At 41.9% G+C, this 5,761-nt stretch overlaps 1 pseudogene; it reads left to right on the forward strand.

The window, feature by feature from the left end:
- Positions 1-3,329: 3,329 nt before the first annotated feature.
- Positions 3,330-4,340, forward strand: LOC112934903 (serine/threonine-protein kinase Nek6-like; annotated as a pseudogene).
- Positions 4,341-5,761: the final 1,421 nt, after the last annotated feature.

Genomic DNA, 5,761 nt, shown 5'->3' on the forward strand with positions numbered 1-5,761 from the left:
ATCTGAAAATCAGGAAGGGGGCCTTTACCAGACACTGAATCTTCTGGTACCTTGATCTTGGACTTCCCAGTGTCCAGAACTGAGAATTAAATCTTTTTTGTTAAGCCACTCAGTCTATGGTATCATGATATAACGGTCCAAACTTGATGTAGCAGTCCAAAGACAAGTATTGCTCTTTCTGTCTAAAAAAAAAAAAAAAAAAAAAAAAGAAAAGAAAAGAAAAAGAAAAAGAAAACCACAACACTTTTTTTCTTAAATGTTTTTAATAACCCTAATTTTGAGGTAAATGATAATATTAATAATATATGATAAGGTAAATAATTAGGGTGAGAGGCTCACAGCCTTGTGTTGGGAGACAGCTCTCCATAGGTGTCTCATTTTTCTGCACATCTTGTGAGCAGACTATCTTTATTCCAAACTATCTTTCCAAGAATGTTTGTGGAATGAGCAGCATTGGAAAGTAGAAATAGGGTTTCTCTTCAGAGCCAACAGAAGGTTTGTTTACTAAATAATGCAATAAAGATAATAACTTCCTTTGGAGGCAAAAGGCAGGCATCTTACTCTCCGGTATAAAAGACTGGAGTTCCGTAAATTTAGGGTTATGTAATGCAATTGGTAATGCAACCCACTAGGAGAGTAAATGCTACATAGCCCTCTTTGTGCTGTCCTATTGGGATTTAGGCCTGGGGAGGCAGTAAAAATGCTGATCCTGTAGCTACTGCTATTACTGTGAGTAATAAAGTCCTTGTTTTTGGCCCAGAGCTCTCATGTCTTAACCCACTAACCAAGAAACAGTGCCAGGCTAGCTTATTAGCTCAGACCCTTCACAGCTCCTTGTACCTTGTTCCTCTTACTTTTCTTTGCTTTTTGTTTTGTTTTGTTTTTTATGTTTCATTTGATTGCCCATTTATCTGATGAATGAAAGGACAAAATAGATGAGTGGATTCCTGGAAGAAAGATCACTGGAGTAGCAGAAAAATTACTTTCCAAGAGGCTGTCTGTGACAGGGAGGAGAGAGGATTTGGAAAACAGAAGAATACAGAAGGACATCATTTGAAATGTTTAATACTTACATTTGGGATTTTCCTCAACGTGGCCCGGATTTCTGGTCTTCATTGTCATTATTTACATATGTGAATTCTCAATTATTTTCAAACAGACTTGATTTTACCAAAACTAATTCTAAATATAACTTCATTATTTTCTAATTTGTCTTTTCTTCCCTGCATTTACTCCTTCCCTTTCCCCAGCCCCTTGACCACCTCTGAGTGTACCTGGATATGGGATCACACAAAAACCTACTAGGGGAGCCTAAGCTTAATCCTACCAGTCCCAAAATTCCAAGTACTTTTTTGATGGGTCAAATACCTCACACAAGTGCCTGTTCTCTCTTTCCCCTTCCTTTTGGTGGCATTGAGTTTAAAGTGTTTACTGCAGGCTTCTCCTGGTGACAGAGGTATGAATCTGCAGGTTATTGATATCGGTACACTATCTCCTGGTCTTGCTTTCTTTGCTGTCTTGTGGCTAGTTTGGTCTTCTCTCTAAACTGATCCCTCTTAAATTAAGCTGGTCCTGTCAGGTCTTTTGCAGATGTTTTGCTGGCACACAGCTCTTGAGTCTGTGTCCTAGTCATAGCCATCAATCTGAGAGAGTCCCTACACAGTGGCAACCTCTACAGAACCCTCCATGTACTATCACAGTGTCCAGGATCTTCTGGGTTTCTGAACGCTGTACTCAGATGCCAGGGATGCCGGAGCTCATAGTCAAGTTATTTACTTGGCAGCTTTTGTCCCATCATGCTCATTCTGTGCCCTGAGCTTGTCCCATGTTATAGTCAGAGGGATAATTATCACCTCTGATCAATTTTGGTCTACCAAAACTCATCTGGACATTTAATGTTCTTTTTCTACCTAACAGGCAAACCATTTTCCATCCCCCAACCACATAGCATGGAGAAAAGCCACAGCCTCTCTAAGAAAGGGAGATACACATACACACACATACATACACCAGTCCCCCCAAACTCTAGAAGTATGCCTTTTATATGTTAATGATTATTAAGGCTACTTAATTATTTTATCTTCTCGAAGTTTAACTTTCAAGACTATTACTTCATTTAAAAATTAATCTTTTGATATCAAAGCCCTGAAATACTCTTCCTGTGTTTCTGCCCTAAAAGTTTTAATTTTCCACTTCTGTGTCCCTCCATCCTCACTCAACCACTCAAAACAGAGAAGTAATCCCAAATGACTAAAGACAAAGCCTCATGCATTAAAATAGAAAAAGAAAGATAATACATTTCACAAAGTATTTCTCTCATTATAATTGTTTCTGTTTCCAAATCTCCCTGCAATGGCCCCTCAATGCCTTCCTCATGCTCTTTCCATTAACCTGTGAGGCTTCAATCGGGTTATCTTAATCTACGCAACATCCACGCATCATTTTAAAATCTGAATTCAGTTTCACTGCTTCTAGGAAGACTTATTATCCAGCTTATGTTTCTTTTATGCATTCAGTGTCAAACCCTGTTGCCCTGTAGTTTCAAAATCATTTTCTTTAGAGTATTAAATTTATAAGGATGTGTTTTGGGATCCACCTACAGAGAAGACCTAGGTTTCCTATCCTCATGTCAACCATATCATTTCTAACTTTATTGGTTCTGAATTTGGTAAGTTATTTTATTTGTGAAAGTAAAATAGTTCAAGGGTAAAAAAAAAATTTAAAAATTCTGGATGATTTAATCATTCATTTAATAATTAACAATAAGTAACCTTAAAATGATTAAGTAATCTTTGCATCTAACATATTCCCTTAAGTTGTATGTGCTTATTTTTATGTTAATTATAGTTTCTTTGAAAACGGTGCCTATGTTTTACCCTTCTATGTTTCCTCTATACCTTTTAATTTGTACACAAACATACAAGTCGATAAGTATTTGTTGTTCTGATTAGCATTGCTATGATCAAATTCTACAGTGACTCAGGAAATACAAACTTTGGACTATTCATGCAGAGCCTTATCGATCAGATGGACTCCTTCTAGGCCTTTAAGGATGGATAAGGTTTGAAAAGATAACCAAGAAGGGGAGCAAATTTTATGAAGTGTGACACTCTGAAAAAAGGTTTTGGAGCTGGAAAAAAAAATCAGTGGTCTCAGCTTTTGCATTTTATAACTAGCACCTGGTTGAGCTTCATCCCAGAGTCTACATGAATATTCTTTTTTTTAAAAAAGATTTATTTATTTATTTATTTATTTATTCATGAGAGCCATGGAGAGAGAGAGAGAAGCAGAGACATACGGCAGAGCAGGTGGCAGCAACGTGTCCGCCCGTGCCCTTGTGAGGCTGGCATGCAGGATGGCCGGCCAGCCCAGCCACATGCCCCATGGAGGGAGCCCGAACAACCTCTGCCACACCCCAGGGCCGGCACACACCCCTGACCCAGAGACACCCAAACACCTTGTCTTTTCGTGGCTCATTGGCCGACTTCCAGATAGAGAAGAAGGTAGGCCGAGGACAGTTCAGCGAGGTGTACAAGGCCACCTGCCTGCTGGATAGGCTCTAAAGAAGGTGCATATTTGAGATGATGGATGCCAAAGCCAGACAAAACTGCGTCAAGGAGATCGGCCTCCTGAAGCAACTGAACCATCCCAACATCATCAAGTTTTTGGACTGGTTTATTGAGGACAACGAGCTGAACATTGTACTGGAGCTGGCTGATGCGGGTGACCTCTCACAGATGATCAAGTACTTTAGGAAGCAGGAGCGGCTCATCCTGGAGAGGACGGTGTGGAAGCACTTTGCACAGCTGTGTAGCGCCGTGGAACACATGCACTCTCGCTGGGTGATGCACCAAGACATCAAGCCTGCCAACATGCTCATCACAGCCACAGGGGTCGTGAAGCTTGGCGACCTTGGCCTGGGTTGCTTCTTTAGCTCTGAGACCACCGCAGCCCACTCCCTAGTGGGGACACCTTACTACATGTCACCAGAGAGGATTCATGAGAACGGCTACAACTTCAAGTCTGACATCTGGTCTCTAGGCTGTTTGCTGTATGAGATGGCAGGTCTCCAGAACCCCTTCTTTGGAGATGAAATGAACCTCTTCTCCCTCTGCCAGAAGATCGAGCAATGTGACTACCCACCTCTCCCTGGAGAACTTTACTCTGAGAAGTTACAAGAACTGGTCAGTATGTGCATCTACCCCGACCCCAACCAGGGTAAGCATGTCTCTATCTGAGGGCTGAACTGTCACCAAGTAGATGGATGACACTTAGAGACCGGACATCGGATATGTGCAGCAGTTGCCAAACAGATGCACATGTGGACTTCAAGCACCTGAGCGTGGGCGCAGCAGGCCTTATCAGAGCCGCACCACTCCGCCTTACTGGAGTTTTCTTTCCAAAGTGGCTGCCTGGTAGCCTAGACCAACTAATACCAGAGGGTTCAGCAGGTTCCTGGAGGGGGCCAGGCTTTGACACAGATGCTGAAGGCAGAGCAGCTGGGAGGAGGGGCACCAGTCACATGTTAACTGGTGGTCACATTCGAAAGTCCTTTCTTTAAACTGTCTGTGGACAATCTCAGCTGGGTTGTTACCAAGGGTGGGTGGTTCAGCGAGCCACTGACACACCCCCTTGTATCTGGATTGTAATGTGAATCTTTAGGATAATTCCTTCAGTGACCTGTCAAGGCTTCTAAGAACAGGAGAATTGCAGGAGACTGTGTGATTTATAGGGGGCCTTTCAAAATGGTTAGTAGCAAGTTCAATTTAGCTCTTAGAATCTTTTTTTTTTTTTTTAAATCAAGCTGTGTGCTTGCTCTATTGTAAAAGGATAAAATGGAAATGATTTTTTAAAGTAGAGTGGAGATTTTCCTAATATTTGTATCCATGTTTATAACTTGATGAATGATGACGAGGAGAACCCAGCATCTGGCACAGAGTTTCAGAAGGCAGATAGTATTTTGAAAGCCATGTGTGTTTTCCATGCAGCCGCTCAGCCCTCTTCTCCGAACACCTGCTCTGTCCCAAGCATGTCAGGCACTCTGTCACCTGCTGGAATGCTGGCAGCTCATTTAACAATCAGTGTTAAGCATTCTCCTCTGTGGGAAGGAAGCATGGGATACAAAACATATAAATATAAAACGTGCCCTCAGGCTGTTCTCTGTGTAAATTCTGGTTCTGCAGCCGCCTACCATGACCCTGGGCAACTCTCTAAGCCTTTCTTAGTTTCCTCATCTGTAAAATGGGACTAATAGTATCTACCTTCAGCGTTGCTGGCAGAATTGGAAATAAAATACGCAAGTGGCCAAGAACATTGTAGATGATCCAAAAATCATAGCCACTCACCCCTTCACAAAACTGAAGTCCATGGACCATGCAAGTCAAGAATTAACGTACAACTGTATTATGCATGAGAAACCAGAACTATATTCACTTATTTCTTACTCCCAAATAGGATTAACTGTGAAGACTAATTTATAAATGTGAACTTAAGGAAAACTCAAGCTCTGAAGGAAATAGTTTGCTTTTCAACTCAAGTTAATCCTCAAATGGTCTAAGTGTCATCCATCTACTTGGTGACAGTTCAGCCCTCAGATAGAGACATGCTTGCCCAGTGTTCTGGTCAGGTGCTCTGACTGCAGCCAGCCACTAACCAGGGGCCCAGGGGACAAAGGACTTGGGCTGGGCCACTGCTCTGTTTCCTTGTGTGAACTCTATTCTACTGTAACCCTGTCTGGTTTGAGACATTTTCTTCAGATGCA

Source organism: Vulpes vulpes, chromosome 6 (genome assembly GCF_048418805.1).
Source record: "Vulpes vulpes isolate BD-2025 chromosome 6, VulVul3, whole genome shotgun sequence".
Lineage (NCBI taxonomy): Eukaryota > Metazoa > Chordata > Mammalia > Carnivora > Canidae > Vulpes > Vulpes vulpes.